The sequence below is a fragment of the Symphalangus syndactylus genome, chromosome 23 (genome assembly GCF_028878055.3).
Source record: "Symphalangus syndactylus isolate Jambi chromosome 23, NHGRI_mSymSyn1-v2.1_pri, whole genome shotgun sequence".
NCBI classification, from domain to species: domain Eukaryota; kingdom Metazoa; phylum Chordata; class Mammalia; order Primates; family Hylobatidae; genus Symphalangus; species Symphalangus syndactylus.
The window spans coordinates 35,978,907-35,998,432 of NC_072445.2; the positions used below are offsets into that span (position 1 = coordinate 35,978,907).

Here is a 19,526-nt window from a genome sequence, read left to right on the forward strand (position 1 = left end):
AAGTGCTGGGATTACAGGCGTGAGCCACCGCCTCCAGCCACAAATACTTTTTAGTCGCCATAAGCATAATCAAGAAATCATTTTGCAAATGGTAAAATTTCATGTTCTGTATTCTTTCCCATGATTAAAGAAGTAAAAAGTGTCCTGGGTTGCATAAAGATGTCCTAGACCTTTGCAATCTGCCACATTATTTCTTTAAAAAAAAAGAAAAAAAAGCAAGCTTCTGGACTAGATTGATTTTTACTGAAATATTAATTTTTCTTTATTTTTTTAAACACTGAAGTTGAATTGTATAATTTACAAATGCCTATACAAAACTTTTTTCCATGTCTTCAATACCTTGTATCAGATTATTTATATCTCTCATGGTTTGGTTTCTTTTTCTTGTCTTCGTTTTTCTGAAGGTAAAAGGGGATTTTTTTCCCCCTTTTCTGATCTGTAACTTGTTTTGTATTTGGATGATTACCCTTTATAACAAATTTTGTCTTCTAATTATGCTATTAAGAGAGAAGATAGTGGCCGGGCATGGTCGCTTACGCCTGTAATCTCAGCACTTTGGGAGGCCGAGGTGGGCGGATCATGAGGTCAGGAGATCGAGACCATCCTGGCTAACACAATGAAACCCAGTCTCTACTAAAAATACAAAAAATTAGCTGGGCGTGGTGGCGGAAGCCTGTAGTCCCAGCTACTCAGGAGGCTGAGGCAGGAGAATGGCGTGAACCCGCGAGGCGGAGCTTGCAGTGAGCCGAGATTGAGCCACTGCACTCCAGCCTGGGCGACAGAGCGAGACTCCGTCTCAAAAAAAAAAAAAAAAAAAAAAAAAATATTCTAAATTAGATTTTAGGGTTCTTTTGAGGGCTGAGTTTGTGTGTGTAGGTTTCTCTTAGCCCCTTCAGATATTGTGTTGGAACTTCTGTTTCTATTTTTTAAATGTTTGCTTATGTTGAATTATTTTATTGCTGTTTAAAAAATATGTTAAACTGTATTTATGGGTGGTTGCTAGCCTTTTAAATTTACGTAGTAATAAATTTTGCTGTTAACTTCATTCTTAGAATATGAAGTTTTTTGTAATTTAACTTCTTTAGGTATTTACCCTGCAATTCTGATACCTTGAGAGAGAAAGAGATAATTGACTTTTTCACTTTCATTGTATAGATACTATTTGGCTACCTTGTTCCTTCCCTTTATTTTCATTTTATTTGTGTCTCCTAAAAGTGGGGACCTTTAATATAATGTTAGGCAGTTTATAGGCTGTCTTTTCTGTTATAAAATGTGTTCATTTCACTTTTCCATTTTTAATATGACTATATTCTAGATTTTCTGTAATTCATGATATATTTTTTAAGATTTTGGCTAGATTTGTCAGTTTGAATTGTAGTTTCTTTTAACCTAACTTTTTGTTTATTTATTTATTTTTTTTTTTTGAGACAGGGTTGCACTCTGTTACCCAGGCTGGAGTGCAGTGGTGCGACCTCAGCTCACTGCAACCTCTACCTTCCCGGCTCAAGCAAATCCTTCCACCTCAGCCACCCAAGTAGGTGGGACTACAGGTGCGCACCACCATGCCCAACTAAGTTTTCTATTTTTTGTGGAGACAGGGTTTGGTTTTACCATTTTGTCCAGGCTGGTCTCAAACTCCTGGGTTCAAGGGATCGTCTCACTTTGGCCTCGGAAAGTGCTGGGATTACAGGCATGAGCCACTGCACCTGGCTTATTAATTTCATTAATACCTTGCTGTTATCTCCATTTAACAAACTTTGGTATTACCGTATACGAAATGTTTTCACGTGTATGTGTGCGTTTATATTTTTTAAATATGTGACTGGGTTTTTTTCCCTTTTTCTTAGATTCTTAGACTATTTCAATATTTTTATACCTGTTGTCTACTCTGCAGCTAATGACACAGCAGTATATGAGTTTTTCTTTTCTTTTCTTTTCTTTTTTTCTTTTTTTTGAGACAGAGTCTTGCTTTGTTGCCCAGGCTGGAGTGCAGTGGCACGATCTTTTCTCACTGCAACCTCCGCCTCCCAGGTTCAAGTGATTCTTGTGCCTCAGCCTCCCGAGTAGCTGGGATTACAGGTGCCCACCATCACACCTGGCTAATTTTTTTTGTATTTTTAGTAGAGTCGGGGTTTCACCATATTGGCCAGGGTGAACTCCTAACCTCAAGTGATCCGCCCGCCTTGGCCTCCCAAAGTGTTAGGATCACAGGCATGAGCCACCGTGCCCACTGAGAATTTAATACACTTTATGTAAGTTAATTTTTTGTGATAGTTATCTAGCTTTGCCAGACCAATTTTGTTAGTAAATTTAAAACATAAAAAAATTTTGAATCCTCCTACTTCAGTGTCTAATTTAGTAATTTAAGTTTTGATCCTTGTTTCATTCTATCATTCTTTTATTTTAAAAAATTGTCATTGGCTTTTGTAAAAGTGAATCATGAATCATGTGAAATAACTCTAAAACAGCAAAGATACCTTTTAGAACCTTCATTTTTTATAAATTGTATTAACAAGTTATGCAGTGATGTGAAGATACAAACTAAGGTCATTAAGTTTTCTTTAATTTATAATTTATATTAACCTATTCATTGAAAAGGATTTGATAGTTTGTGATTAAAGCAAAACAGGCAAAGACCATTAAAAACAAAGACAGAAAATGAGCATAAATCACTTGAGAAATAATGAGCAGAATGAGGGAATGGGAAGAAATCTTTATACCAGTAATCTGAGGCTAGATAGTTTCTGTGTTTGAACATTAAATTTAGCTCTGAGCTTCCTGGCAAGCAAGAGAAAAAAGGAAACAGGGTGGGTTTTATAGTTATTGTCCAATAAAGAAAGCTTTTTCAATTTTTCAGAAGAAACTTTTTCTGAGTCATAAGTTATAAGAGGTTTGTTATATGAATTCTTACATATGGAACATAATTTATTTTTCTAATTTTGAAAATTATTGAATTTCTTCTGTTGCTGTCTTAGCCATCAGGTACCATTCTATGCATTGCAATTATATTGGTCATATTAAGTTCATGTCCACTGTTGTCAAAAGTGGAAATACCATGGCTGGGGTGTGTTTATGTATTGCCTCTAGAGCTGTAGCCACTGACGAACAGGAAACTGAAAGCTAAAAGTTCAGGAAATGTATTGTATTTAGACTGTGGAAAATATATATATGATACTTTACTGAAAGCCATGCTCTTTTGAAGACCGAAAAATTTATGTATGTATTTAATTAGAGATGAATATTAAGGATTCTTATAATAATGCTGTCAGATGCTTAAATATAATAGACACAGTATGTGCATTGTAGGCCAGGAACATTGTGCAATGCTAGAAAAAAAGGCAACAGATTATTGTATGTATTCAGCTATATTCTTTCAAGTAACAAAACAGCTGGCACATCAATTGAATTCCTCAAGGATGTCTTATTTCCAGAGAATTCCAGAGTTTTAGTTTTAGCTTAATTCCAAGGAAGAGGAGGTCCCTGTTTTACAGGATAGCCTGTTTCAGTCTTAGGGAGTTCTAATGGTTAACTTCTGTTTTCATACACTGAATTTAACTTTGTTTTCCTGTGATTTATTAATATATAGCTTTCTTAGAGTTGAGAAGAAAATGATTAATTGATCAAACTTTTTTTGAAAAGTTAATTGCATCTCAAGTGTTTTCTTAGATATTGTTGCATTTTAGGTTCCTTATAAAATACTTCCTACAGGAGTCTTTAGTTTTGAAGTTATAAAAAAAATTTATCAGAGGAAATGTGACTAATGTATATGCCTAGTTGAGCTGCATTTTCTTACTGTTTCTATACTTAGTATTTTAACAGGATGTGATTGATAGGAATTTAACATTCTAATTCTTTAAGACAATCGTGAATTTCTAATAGTTTCTTAGAAATGGAAATTGTGTCATTATATTTTGTTGTTTTATTGTTGTGTATTTTAACAAAAGAGGTGACTTATTCCATTCCAGTTTTATGATTTGAAATTATAGTCACACAGAACATTTAGGGGCCACATTAAGTGAAAATTCCATTTATTACAAAGTTTTTAAAAGGATTTTTGCTGTATTACATGTCAGGTAATTATAATCAATTTAATAGTTTCATTAAAATTAGTCTGTTTTCAGGGTTGATTTTGGTTTTGGTCTGTTAGGGTCGTGTGTTTACTGCTGAACTGTTGTGGTAGCCAAAGGGATAGAAAGCACTGACTGGCAAAAAATGGACACTGGGCCTAGCCTAAGAGGGAGGAGCAGGGCTTCCCAGAGGAAAGTCCCGGGATGCTGTTTCCAGCATAAAGGGGAATGGGCTCTGGGCTTACACAAGGAGTCTCTGCAAGGCCAGACTATAAAGGGCTGGGTATAGTGGGAAGAAAAGTTGGATTTTATGCAGTAGCTGATCTGTTGTTGCCATAGAGGATTCTTTTTGAATAATAACTTTTACTTTCTTACTGTGTTACACACTGATTGTAGAAAAATTAAATTGGTGAAGAAAATAAAATAAAAATTTCCTATAATTTTTTTCCCTTTTTCAATGTTCTTAGCTAATTTCCCTTAAACTTCATTTAACATTTAGGTTACTTTTTTTTTTCTTTTCGAAACAGAGTCTCTGTCACCCAGGCTGGAGTGCAGTGGCAGGATCACAGCTCACTGCAACATCTGCTTCCTGAGTTCAAGTGATTCTTCTGCCTCAGCCTCCTGAGTAGCTGGGATTACAGGCGCCCGCCACCATGCCTGGCTGATTTTTGTATTTTTAATAGAGATGGGGTTTCACCATGTTGGCCAGGCTGATCTCAAACTCTTGACCTCAGGTGATTCACCTGCCTCGGCCTCCCAAAGTGTTGGGATTATAGGCATGAGCCACTGCGCTCAGCCAACTAGCTTACTTCTTATTTGTTTATTTGAAAGAGTGCTTGTTGAATTGTTCTTTCCACAGATTATGCTTCTAATAACTTTAAAAATTAATTATGGGGGAAACGGGTTAATCATTTTAAGGATTCTTTTTGGTTGATATAATGATTCTATTAATTAATATTTGTCTTATGGGAGCCATAAGCGTAATAGGCATAATGAGAGCACACACTTGTAAGTCAGAGTGGTTCTTACAGGGGAGACAGGAAAAATGGAGTCCAAAAGGCCTTTCTGTAAGTTCCTTGGGAACAGGGACTAGGTCTTTCTTGTTCACCATTATGTCAGTATCAGACACAATGCTTGATGCCTAGTAAGTGTTCCATAAAGTTGAATGAATGGATGAGTTTCTCATTAAGCACTTTTAGTAGCTCATATTTCTTGTACTGTGGATAATCAAGATCAATTATATTTATCTAAGGTTAAGAGCCTTTGCTGTACTCAGTTTTCTTTATTAAGTAAATTTAATAAACTGATTTTTTTAAAAGGCATGCATGTATGTATGCACACACACACACACACACACGTGAAAATTTATTGTTTCTTCCCCTGAGCCCGATTCTCCAGAATTAGCTACTATTAATGGCTTACTATATTTTTTCTAGATATTTTCTCTACATATACATTTTCTTTTCTTTTCTGTTTTTTGAGACAGAGTCTCGCTCTGTCGCCCAGGCTGGAGTGCAGTGGTGCGATCTCGGCTTACTGCAACCTCCGCCTCCTGAGTTCAAGTGATTCTCCTGCCTCAGTCTCCCGAGTAGCTGGGATTATAGGCGCCCACCACCATGCCCGGCTAATTTTTGTATTTTTAGTAGAGACGGGGTTTCACTGTGTTGGCCAGGATGGTCTTGATCTCTTGACCTCACGATCTGCCTGCCTCAGCCTCCCAAAGTGCTGGGATTACAGGCGTGAGCCACTGTGCCCAGCCTTCATATACATTTTCTTTACACAAATAAAATAATCATATTCTGTTCTATAAATAGCTTTTTTTCCCCTTCATGGCATTCTTAAACTTTCCATATCAATTAACTTGTGTCTTTATTTTTAATTGTATAATTTTCCATTGTAGAGATGTATAATAGAAGTCTATTAAGGAAATCCACTCTCCTCCTTTTTTTTTTTTTTTTTTTTTTTTTTTTTTTACTGTAATCGTAGTGTTTCTGCATGTATTTTTGCTTGCTTCTGTGAGAATATCTATGGGTTATTTCCTGGAAGTGGTATTGCTGGGCTAAAGGATATTTGCACATAAACTTTCAGTAGATATTGGGAAATTTGCCCTTAAAAATATTCAACGAATTTGTACTCTTACTAAAGATATGAAGTGTTATTTTTCTGATAACTGTACACACTTTCATTTTGTGGATTGGAAGGATTAAACTTCTGAAAATGAATCCTTGTCATGGTAACTTGAGATGTTCAGAAGATGATAGATTAGGTAATATATATGTTCCTTGGCTTATGGTGGTTTTACCTCCTGATAAACTTATTGTAAATAGAAAATATCACAAGTTGGAAATGCATTTAATATACCTAACCTACTGAACATCATAGCCTACCTTACACATGCTCAGAACACTTAAATTAGCCTACAGTTGGGCAAAACCATCTAAGAGAATGCCTGTTTTGTAATGTGTTGAATATCTCACATAATTTATTGAGAACTGAAAGTGAAAAGCAGAATAGTTGTATGTGTGCTTGGAGTACTATTTCTACTGAATGTGTATCGCCTTCTCACCATCATAAAGTTGAAACTCGTAACCCAAACCATAAGTTGGGGACTGTCTATAGTTCCATTGCCTGATGTGATCTGTTGAAGTTAGGTGGAAGATAGTGTACTATGATCTCTACAGACCTATAGTGTGCATTGTACAGATTCAGATATAGAAGATCAGAATGTTGGGTTTCTAAGTTTTTATCTTTTTAGAATGTTTAAGATAAACATTTATGGCCGGGCACGGTGGCTCATGCCTATAATCCCAGCACTTTGGGAGGCCGAGGCGGGCAGATCATGAAGTCAAGAGATTGAGACCATTCTGGCAAACATGGTGAAACCCCATCTCTACTAAAAATACAAAAAAAATTAGTGGGCGTGGTGGCACACGCCTGTAGTCCCAGCTACTCAGGAGGCTGAGGCAGGAGAATTACTTGAACCTGGGAGGCAGAGGTTGCAGTGAGCCGAGATCATGCCACTGCACTCCAGCTTGGTGACAGAGTGAGACTCCTCTGAAAAAAAAAAAAAAAAAAAAAAAGGAGCATTTACTAGTGATGTTCTAAAGGAGCAGAAGACCCTGAGTACTGCTTTGAGAAGTTTAGATTTGTTGTGCTGGGGCACTATTTAAGGTCCATGAATTTAGAGAGTAATGTGGTGGGCGTGCTGTGTCAGAAAGGCTTCACTAGCAGTGTATACAGAATGAGTGGGAGTGAGTGAGCCGTCTGGAGGTAGGCAGGTCCTCTGAAGAACTGTAGTAATTCACAAAGGAGAGGAAGAAAACTCAAACTGTAGTGATAGCTATGGAGTCGAAAGTAAGATAAGAAACACAATGAATAGTTGGCAGGTCCTATTGATTAAGTGGAGAAAAATTATATTGAAGTTGCAAACCTAGGAGAATGGCCAGATAATACAGATTATGAAGTAAGTGGAGAAGGGACCAATTCTGAAAAAGTTAATTTTCCTTGAAAACATAAGGAAATAAAAGGATCCTGAAGTGAGAGAAATCAAAGATTGGAGAAGGAAAGAGGGAGAAATTATGCCACTTTTAATTTCAGCTACTACCTCTATTAGGATTTGGGAGTTATACTAATAGAGGTAGTAGTTGAAATTAAGAGTGGATGAGTTCTGGTATGAAGTGGTTGGTGGGGACAACTGTTGATTGCAAACTGCATTTTAAGGAGAGGATGCTGATAGTGATGGGAGATGGGATGAAAGAATGCCCAGGCAAAGAGGAAATTTAATAATTTCAGGAGTGGGGAAAGAATAAAGAGAAATGTTACTGCGGCCTACCTTTCATTCTTTTACTGTGCATAAGATACTGTATTTGCTGGATGTTTTCCTGTAGATACCACATTGTTCTTCCTCCAGGAGTGGCATGTCAGAAAATTTTGATGATTATTTTAAAGATGTTGAGTTTTGTTCCTGAAATTGAATATGGTACCTGAAAAAGGGTCTTGGGAAAGTAGTTTTTGGTGTCATATGCTGTGTTCCTTTTAGTTCATAAAATCTTTTCATCTCTTTTGAATATCCGTGGGTCTAAAAAAATACAGCTAATTTTTGGATAGGTAAAAGTCCAGATACTTTGTACGTTTTAATTGATTGTTTAAAAAATATTCCCTGGCTTTTAAAACTTGGCTAATACAAATTATAAGAATCACCATCTTTTTAGAAGGACATACTGTGAATTCAGAGTTTTTGCTGGCTTAGTGCTTGTCAGCATGGAGCCTGTTCACAGGAAATGCTTTAGAATCAGAGTCAGAGACCTGTGACACTTCTGGGGAGTCAGTATGTGAAATAGTTAGAGTGCAGGCTCCGGAGTCATTCTCCCTGGTTCCACTGTTCACTAGCAGTATATCCATGGATAGATTACTTAGCTCGTCCATTAGATTTGCTGTCTGGACGTGTCAGTAATAACAATCTCAAAGTCACACGGTTATTGAAGGGATCCATCATAGAGCTTACATTCTAGTAAGGAGAGACAGGCAGTATACAAATACTATAATACACTGGAGGAAAACATAGTGGGGCTGATTGTAGTAGATTTTTGCTCTTTTATTTCCGGTAACAGTAAAAGCAACTCTGATAAGAAAAGGTTTGAACATGAAGGCAGACCTGAAGGGAGTGAGGGAGTGAGCTATGCAGCTAACCAGGGAAGAGTTCCGGGTAGTGGGGACAGCAAGTGCAAAGGCCCTGAGGAAAGGGCACATGGGAGGGGGCAGCAAGAAGGCCACTGTAGCCAGAGCAGTGAGTGAGGGAAAAGGAGAAATAATTTCAGAGATAGCCAGTGATCAGCGTATATAGGGTATTAAGCATAAGAAGGACTTTGGATTTTATCCTGTGTGCGATGGGAAACCATTGGAGTGCCAGAGTAATTTTTTTCTTAAAGCTAGACTGCTTGTCACTTCTTTTCTTAAAAATGCCTCAGTTCTCTGTTGCCTTTGGAATAATGTTCACGTACTTTACTTTGGCACACAAGGTCCTTCACAGTCAGGCCTCTGCCTGTTTATTTAGCATCATCTGCTTCTTTCCCGCATGTACCCTTCACTTTAGCCAAGTGGAATCACATGCAGCTCCCTGGATGGGTCATGATGCTTTGTGTCTTAGCATCTTTCTGTACAGTTTGCCCTGTGAGAAGCCCTCCCCCTCAGCTCACATGGTCACTGGCTCTGTTTTAGAGGGTGCTCTTTGTGCTCTTGCTCTCTCATCATTTCCACCCCGAGCCACTTTGTACTTAAGCTGCTTAGGCTTGAAACATGCTGTGTTCTTTTACCAGCCTTGATTTTACTCTTGCCACACCCTTGCCGGTTGAAAGTATGCCTATCCAGCTCAGACACTGCCATCTTCTGCCTCCTTTGGACCCTCAGAAACACTTTGTAGCTCTCTTCTACCTAATAATAATTATTTGGAATTAAAATGTTTCTTTGCCTTCACAAAAAATCCTTGGGCTAACTTATTTCAGTTTTCTTTGTAGCTCCTAGAACAGGGTCTTACAGACATTTCATATTCAGTAGGTATTCATGGTGTGTAGGATTCATAGTATATATAATTAGAAAACTATTGGCTTTCAAACAACTAAGTGCCAAAAGCAGCAAAAATAAATGCACAATTAAAATGAGATTCCTATTAACAAAACAAATTTACTGTAATTATGATAGCTAGGTAATCCTTGTTCTCTTACATATTTATATATACTTACTAGTGGCACCAAATATTAGTATACCCAGTTTGAGATGCAGTTTGTTGAAATATATTTGGACACAACCAGGCGTGATGGCTCACACCTGTAATCCCAGCACTTTGGGAGGCTGAGGTGGGAGGATCGCTTGAGCCCAGGAGTTCAAGAACAGCCTGGGCAACATAGTACGACCTTGTCTCTACAAAAAAAAAAATTAAAAAATTAGCTGGGTGTGGTTGTGCATGTCTCTAATCCCAGCTACTCAGAAGGCTGAGGTGGGAGGATCATTTGAGTCTGGGAGGTTGAGGCTGTAGTGAGCCATGACTGTGCCACTGTACTCCAGCCTGAGCAACAGAGTGAAACTCTGTCTCAAAAAAAAAAAAAAAAAAAAAAAAAAAAGACACGTAAATGCTCATGGTTTTTGACGAGGTCATACCACTTCTGGAAATCTTCTTAAGAAAATAATACAAACTAGCCAGCCACAGTGGCTTTTGCATGAGGCAGGAGGATCACTTGAGCCCAAGAATTTGAGATCAGCCTGGGCAACATAGCAAGACCTTGTCTGTATAAAAAAAATTTTTTTAAATAAAAAAGAGAAAGTAACACAAACTAAATGATAATTACAACATCTACTACTACTAATGTTGAAAGTTTACCATGTAACAGGCACTGTACAAAGCCCTTTGTGTGCATTACTTACTTTAGTCCTCACAATCCCAAGAGATGTTGATAACTGATAACCTTGTGTTTTAGATAGGGAAACTGTGGCACAAAGAAGGTAAGTGACTTGCACAAGATCATACAGCTGCTATGTTGTCAAGCTAAGATTCTCACTTAAGCAGACTGTGTTCAAGAAGCCATATTCTTTTTTTTTTTTTTTGAGACAGAGTTTTGCTCTTGTCACCCAGGCTGGAGTGTGCAATGGCTCGATCTCTGCTCCCTGCAACTGCCTCCCGGGTTCAAGCAATTCTCCTGCCTTAGCCTTCTGAGTAGCTGGGATTACAGGCACTTGCCACCACACTGGGCTAATTTTTGTATTTTTAGTAGGGACGGGGTTTCACCATGTTGGCCAGGCTAGTCTTGAACTCGTGACCACAAGTGATCTGCCCGCCTCACCTCCCAAAGTGCTGGGATCAGGCATGAGTCACCGCGCCCAGCCAAGAAGCCATACTTTCAATTACATATGATAAAAGCTTAGGCACAAAAATGTTCATAGCAGTGTTATAGAGTATTAATAAGTTGGAAGCAATGTATATCATTCATGAATTATGGTCATCCATTCAGTAAGATAATTTTTTAGCAGCTTAATTGAGATAAAATTCACATACCATAATATTCTCACCTTTAAAGTGTACAGTTCAGGCTGGGTGTGGTGGCTCATGCCTGTAATCCCAGTACATTGGGAGGCTGAGATGGGAGGATCACTTGAGACCAGGAGTTCAAGACCAGCCTGCTCAATGTAGCAAGACCCCATATCTCTATAGATAAATAAATACATAAAATAAGGTAAATCAAAAATAAATAATATAATTCAGTGGTTTCCAGCATATTTCCAGATTTGTGCAACTATTACTGCTGTCCCACTTTGGAACATTTATAACCCTAAAAAGAAATCTCCCACTCCCCATTTCCTCCTGTTTCCCCTAACCGTAAGCAACCACCAGTCTACTTTCTGTCTCTATGAATTTACCTATTCTGAACCTTTCATATAAATGGGATCATATATATGGCCTTTCATGATTGGCTGCTTTCAAGTGAAATTAATAGTCCTAAATATGCACCTAATAACAGAGCTTCAAGATACATGAATCAGAAACTGATAGAACTGAAAGGATAAATAGATCTAAAATTATAGTTGGAGATTTCAATACCTCACCTCTCTCTCAATAATTGATAGAACAAGTAGACCAAAAATAATTTAGAAGATGTGAACTACATTATCAACTAACTTAATTGACATTTACATAATATTCTACCCAATACAAGCAGAATACACATTCTTTTCAGTTGCACACAGGACGTTTACTAAGATAGATAATATTTTTGTTCATAAAATAATGTCAGTGTTGGCCGGGCGTGGTAGCTCATGCCTGTAATCCCAGCACTTTGGGAGGCCAAGGCGGGCGGATCACCTGAGGTCGGGAGTTTGAGACCAGCCTGACCAACATGGAGAAACCCTGTCTCTACTAAAAATACAAAATCAGCTGGGCGTGGTGGTGCATGCCTATAATCCCAGCTACTCGGGAGGCTGAGGCAGGAGAATCGCTTGAACCTGGGAGGCAGGAGTTGTGGTGAGCTGAGATTGTGTCATTGCACTCCAGCCTGGGCAACAAGAGCAAAACTCCGTCTCAAAAAAAAAAAAAAAACAGCGTCAATGCATTTAAAGTAACTTGGATCATAAAGTATGTATGCTGACCAAAAGGGAATTAAATTAAAAGTCAATAACAGAAAGATACTTGGAAAATTACTAAATATTTAGAAACTAATATATTCCTAAGAAGCCCACAGGTCAAAGAAGAATATCAAAGATGAATTTAGAAAGTATTTTGTACTTAATGAAAATCATATCAGAATATATGGGTTGTGGTTAATGCAAATGTTTAGAGGAAAATTCATAGCACTAAATGTCTATATTGGGTAAGAAGTAAAATCACAAATGAGTGTCCTCAGCTTTCACCTTAAGAAATTAGAAAAAGAAGAGAAAATTAAACCCAAAGTAAACAGAGGAAAAGAGTTAAGGATAAAAGCCAAAATTAGTGGAATAGAAAAAAAGAAAACTAGTAGAGAAAGTCAGTGAAATCAAAAGCTGGTTCTTTGAGAACAATGAAATTGATAAAACTCTAACCTGACTAATCAGGAAACAGAGAAGACACAAATTACCAATTTCAAGAATGAAAGAATTGCCAACAAAGCTCAAATTCTATAATTATTAAAAGGATAAATAAGAGAATAATGTGAATTACTTTATAGTAATACATTAGACAGCTAGATGAAATGTGCAAATTCCTTGAAAGATACAGAATACCTAAGCTCACTGAAGAAGAAACAACCTGAAAAGTCCTATATCTATTAAAGAAATTGAATTCGGCCAGGCTTGGTGGCTCACGCCTATAATCCCAGCACTTTGGGAGGCTGAGGCGGGCGGATCACCTGAGGTCAGGAGTTTGAGACCAGCCTGACCAACATGGAGAAACCCCGTCTCTACTAAAAATACAAAATTAACTGAGTGTGGTGGCGCATGCCTGTAATCTCAGCTACTCCAGAGGCTGAGGCAGGAGAATTGCTTGAATCCAGGAGGCGGAGGTTGCAGTGAGCCAAGATGGCGCCACTGCACTCCAGTCTAGGCAACAGGAGCAAAACTCAGTCTCGAAAAAAAAAAAAAAAAATTTGAATTCCCACAAAGAAAACTCTAGGCCTACATGGTATTCCTGATTCTACCAAACATTTAAGGAAGTCATAATACCAATTTTACACAAACTCCTCCATAAAATTGATAAAGATGGAATATTTCTTAAGTCACTCTATGATTTTTATTATTTATTTACTTATTTCTTCCTGAGCCAGGGTCTCGCTCTGTTGCCCGGGCTGGAGTGTGGTGGTGTGATGGTGTGATCATGGCTCACTGCAACCTCCACCTCCTGGGCTCAAGCTGTCTTCCCACCTCAGCCTCTGAGTAGCTGGGACTACAGGTGTGTGCCACCATGCTCAGCTAATTTTTGTATTTTTTGGTAGAGATGGGGTTTTACCATGTTGCCCAGATTGGTCTTGAACTCCTGGGCTCAAGCAATCCACCCGCCTTAGCCTCCCAAAATGCTGGGATTACAAGTGTAAGCCACCACACCCAGCCAGCAATATTTTTAACAAAATTTTAGTAAATTGAATCCAACAACATATAAAAACGATAAAATACAATGACCAAATAGGGTTTATTCCAGGTATCCAAGGTTGGTTTAACATTTGAAAACCAATGTCATGTACCACATTAGCAAGAGAAAGCATATGATCAGCTCAATAGATGCAGAAAAAACATTTAACAAAATTTAACGTGGCTTGCTGATAAAAACTCAGCAAACTAGTAAAATAAGGGAACTTCTCAATCTGATAAAGGGTATCTGTGAAAAACCAATGGCTGAAATCATAGTTAATGCTGAAAGACTGAATGCTTTCCCTATATAATATTTGGAACAAGTCAAGATATCTGCTATTCCCAATTGTGTTCAGCATTGTTCTGGAGGTTCTTTTTTTTTTGACGGAGTCTCAAAAAAAGACGGAATCGCCCAGGCTGGAGTACAGTGGCGCAAACTCGGCTCACTGCAAGCTCCGCCTCCTGGGGTTCACGCCGTTCTCCTGTCTCAGCCTCCTGAGTAGCTGGGACTACAGGCTCCTGCCACCACGCCTGGCTAATTTTTGTATTTTTGATAGAGGCAGGGTTTCACCGTGTTAGCCAGGATGGTCTCGATCTCCTGACCTCGTGATCCGCCCACCTCAGCCTCCCAAAGTGCTGGGATTACAGGCATGAGCCACTGCACCTGGCCAATTTTTGTATTTTTTTTTTTTTTTTTTTAGTAGAAACGGGGTTTTGCCATGTTGGCTAGGCTGGTCTCGAACTCCTGACCTCGTGATCTGCCCGCCTTAGCCTGCCAAAGTGCTGGGATTACAGGTGTGAGCCACTGTGCCTGGCCTTATAATTTTATTACAAAATTGAGAAACCAGATGTTTTACTTTGTTTTCTAAATTTCCGAATGTATTTTCAGAATGATATAAAATGTTAAATTTTATTTTAGATTAGAACATTGTTATCCAACTGGATGATAAATAAAGAAAAGGAAAGGAAAGAATGTTGTGAGACCCCGTAAGTACAAAATGGAGGAAGTCAATGGAATTTCAAGCTTGAGAGAAATTCTTAGGATCTTGATTGGATGATTAGGTATTGGTGGTAGAGAGAATAATGGATCCTCAAAAATGGAACTTGTAAATATGTTACGTTATAGGACAGAAAGGACTTTGTAGATGTGAACAAGGTTAAAGGCTTTGAAATGGGGAGATTATCCTGGGTTATCCAGGTGGGCTCAACTTAATCACGTGGGTTCTTAAAAGTGGAAAACTTTCCCAACTATAGTCAGAGAGAGAGATGACTACAGAAGAATGATCAAAGAAATGCAGTATTCCTGGCTGAAGATGGAGGAAGGGGGCCACTAGCCAAGAAATGTGGGCCGCCTCTAGAATGTGGAAAAAGGCAGGAGATGAGTGCTCTCCCAGAGCCTCCAGAAGGAATGCAACCCTGCCAATGCCTTGATTTTAGCCCAGTGAGACCCATTCTGGACTTCTGATCTCCAGAACTGTAAGGTGGTAAATTGGTATTATTAAGTTTGTGTTGATTTTTTTTTTTTTTTTTCTTGAGACAGAGTCTCGCTTTGTCATCCAGGCTGGAGTGCAGTGGTGCGATCTCGGCTCACTGCAAGCTCCGCCTCCCGGGTTCACGCCATTCTCCTGCCTCAGCCTCCTGAGTAGCTGGGACTACAGGCGCCCGCCACCACGCCTGGCTAATTTTTTTTGTATTTTTAGTAGAGACGGGGTTTCACTGTGTTAGACAGGATGGTCTCGATCTCTTGACCTTGTGATCCACCCGCCTCAGCCTCCCAAAGTGCTAGGATTACAGCCGTGAGCCACCGTGCCCGGCTTTTTTTCTTTTTCTTTTCTTTTTTTTTGAGATGGAGTCTTGCTGTTTCCCCAGGCTGGAGTGCAGTGGCAAGATCTCACCTCACTGCAACCTCCACCTCCTGGGTTCAAGCGATTCTCCTGCCTCAGCCACCCAAGTGGCTGGGATTACAGGCACATGCCACCATGCCTTGCTAAATTTTGTATTTTTAGTAGAAATGGGTTTTCACTATGTTGGCCAGGCTGGTCTCAAATCTCGAACTCCTGACCTCAAGTGATCTACCTGCCTCGGCCTCCCAAAGTGCTGGGATTACAAGCATGAGCCACTTTGCCCGGCCTGTTTGTGTTAATTTCTCATGGCATCTGTAGAAAACTAATACCACATGTAAGTGGGTAAAGCTCAGAATTCATATTTTGCCAGAGGGTTGAAATGGAAAATGAATTCCGCATTGTTAAGATAACTTTCTATCCCTTGGGAATTGTTTTTCCTTCCACACAGCAAACCTCATTTTCCCCAAAAGTAAAACATATATTTATAAATTACTTTTTAATGAATAAATACAAAATAATAGAGTTGGAATAAACCTTAGATACGATTCTAGTCTAACCCCTGAAAAGTATAGATGGAAAAACTGAGTGAGGGCCAAAGATTCCACAGCTAGTTAATAGTAGATCTGAGTTTATTGGCCATTTCTTCCTTCCATATTTTTATGGAATTTAAGATGAGGATTTAAGATGGCCAAGGTTTTTTATTCTTTCTACACAGACTCAAATGCTATTCTTGTACAGTTTTTCTCTTAGGTATATAATGGACTTTGGGAAACAATTTATATAAGTGTTTTAATGAGATAGTACCAGAAGAGGATACAGTATTACATAAAACTTTTGTGTTGGGTTTTTCGATCTGCGTCTCAAGTCTGAAACATCTCTTCCTCCAGTTGCTAGTTAATGTATACTCAAATATTGGCAGCTAGGTGTGGTCCTTTGTTCTTGACTGTCCATATTTAAACCAAACTAATCTAATTAATAAGGTAAATCTGCTATGTGTTGTGTATGCACAGACATACTCTTATAATGCACTTCAGAGATAGATTTTAATTATGCTTGGGTGTTCTTGATTAGTACTCCTGATTAGAACAGAATTTTATTTTTACTTTTATAGTTAAACGCTCAGGTACAGTGTAATTCTCCAGATTAGATTTTTCAGATTAAATTTAGAGAAGGAATATACTTAGCTTGTAATGGTATTTCAGCACTGATTCTTTATAGTGTCTGATATTTTGCCATCTTTACATTGACTGTGATTTTGAAAATTGTGATTCATCTCATCATTTATTGAGTACTGCTCCTATGCCATTTACTTATACTAGGTGGTGGGAGTACAAAATGAATAGGACACATTCTCTACATGTATAGTGTTTATAGACTTTTCTTATATGTTACCTTGTTGGCTCGTTCCTAGAAATCATCAGGAGACTTAGAACCAAACTCTTTGGCCCTAGTGAATCACCTCAAGTTACTCTACCACTGTGGCACAGGTGGAAATTTGACTTTCTATAAAAAACCTAGACAACTAATAGGGGCTCATTCCTACTGTCTGCACCCTTATCAAAATGTAAGTTCCATGGAGACAGAAATTGTTTTCTGTTGTTTAATGCTGTATCTACACTACAACAGTGTCTGGCACATAGTAGGTATTCAGTAGATAGTTGTTGAATAAATAAGTGAATGGCTCCTACTTATCCTTCAGCTTTCAATTAATTTATTATTATTATTTTAAATTTCTGTTTCTTTTTAGAGATGGGATCTCACTATGTTGGCCAGGCTGGTCTTAAACTCCTGGCCTCAACTGATCTACCCACGTCGGCCTCCCAAAGTGCTGGGATTACAGTCGTGAGCCACTGAGCCTGGCCCACAACTACTTTTTTTTAAGAGTCAGGGTTTCACTATGTTGCTCAGGCTAGACTTCAATTCCTGGGCTCAAGCGATCCTCCCACCTCAACCTCCAAAGTTGCTGGAGGTACAAGCACTTGGCACTGGACCCAGCTGCTGCCATAACTTTAACAGTGATGCCTATCAGATGTACCTTTGAGCTAAGGGGTCTCTTGTCTTGTTACAGAGCTGGATACAGCTTATGAGAGATAAGAGGCAATGCATAAAATTAGCCGGGCATGGTGGCGCGTGCCTGTAATCCCAGCTACTCGGGAGGCTGAGGCAGGAGAATCGCTTGAACCTAGGAGGCGGAGGTTGCAGTGATCTGAGATCGTGCCATTGCACTCCAGCCTGGGCGACAAGAGCAAGACTCCATCTGGGAAAAAAAAAAAAAAGCAATGAATAAAGTCAGGAAAGAAAGTGCCGGAGAAGGATTCAGGTTGCTTCAGGGGGTAAAATAGCAGTAAATAGTTTTATTTGAACAGTGGTATGGTATGGTATTAAAAGACAATGAGGGGAATAGTACAGTAACTTCAGACACTAAGTGCTGTAGATCTTTTAAAATCCATCATAGTCGTCTTGCTGACTTCTTTAGTGATGGTTTGAGTTTTAATTATTCAGTTATGCTGCCGAAAGTATTGCAGGTTGTCAAATATCATTTATCCAAAATGCTTGGGACAAGAAGTGTTTTGGATCTTGGATTTTTTCAGATTTTGGAATATTTGCAAATTTCTCTAAGGGGAAAAAGATATTTTGGCATGTAATGCATAATATTTGCATAATTATAATCCAGTGTTCTAAAATGATTGTACCCACCAAAATCTACAAACAATAAGGAACTGTGGTTGTTTGCTGTAAAATAACTATGATAAACCACACTGTTTGTATCACATGTATTAGCCCATGGTGACATTGTCAATTGACCATATGCACACATGAGATATAGTATCTTGGGGATGGAACCCAGGTATAAACATGAAATTTATTTATGTTCATATGTACTTACACACACAGCCTGAAGGTAATATCATACAATATTTTTATTTTTATTTATTTTTTATTTTTTTAAAGTCAATAAATTTTTATTCATGGAATTCCATGTTGTGATTTCTTCCACTAGCCATCAGGGCCACTTTAGATCCTCTAAAGAGCTGGAGTCAAAAGATTTATCTTCAAGTTAGCCATTTTTAATGAAACTGATGCTTATTTTAATCCAGTTTTCCTTTCAGCCCATAATTCTTTTATTTTGGCTTCTGTCATCTCCTTTTAATATGGATATACTGATGAAGATTTCAAAATTCACCAAGAATCTTTGGGATCTAATTTCTTCAACCAATTTACTTTAGGGTCCTTTTTACTGTAGGTGGTGGATCTGCCTGGTTCTCAATTTGAGCCCTCTCTTAACATGAATGAATTCAAATCATATTCATTCCTAAGTGATGACACTCAAGAATAGTACAGATGTGTGGAATATGCCAATACCTTTAACTCCAGATATCATGTTCTCAAGATAACTCCATTAAAACAAAAAGCCATCATATGTATCATCAACATGAAATTGGAATGCAAAATTAATACTGCTGAGGACTTCCCACATATCCCATGCTGTTTAACTGTCTATTCTACAGTCCTAGAATCAATCTTTTTTTATTAAGAGACAGGGTCTTTGTTACCCAGGCTGGAGTACAGTGGTGCCATCAAAGCTCAGTGCAGCCTCCAACTCCTGAGCTCAATCCTTTTTTCTCAGCCACCCCTTCCTGAGTAGCTGCAGCTACAGGCACATGCCCCAATACCCAGCTAATTTTTAAATTTTTGTGAAGATGAGGTGTTTGTTACTTTCTTTCCCAGGGTGGTCTTGAACTCCTGGTTTCAAGCAATAACTCCCGCTTTGGTGTGGGGATTGCAGGCTTGAGCCACTGCGCCTGGCCTGGAACCAACCTTTATGGCTATCAATACTCCCATCAGTTAACTGTCGCAGGTATCATAATATCCCTTCTTATATGTATCAAAACTCATACTGAACAATGAGTTCTGGGTTGCAAAAGAGGATTTATTTTTTGCACCTAACCATAAGTCTTTGTCCACAAGTTAAACAAAAACAGTGCAGTATACAATATTTTTAATAATTTTGTGCATTAAATAAAATTTGTGT

At 38.4% G+C, this 19,526-nt stretch overlaps 1 protein-coding gene and 1 pseudogene across 2 annotated transcripts in view; one reads left to right on the plus strand and one right to left on the minus strand.

Annotated features, from left to right (window-relative positions):
• FKBP5 (FKBP prolyl isomerase 5) overlaps positions 1 to 19,526 on the plus strand; it is a 117,459-nt gene that overhangs the window by 20,813 nt on the left and 77,120 nt on the right. The window lies entirely within an intron of this gene.
• On the minus strand, positions 19,360 to 19,480 carry LOC129473876 (uncharacterized; annotated as a pseudogene).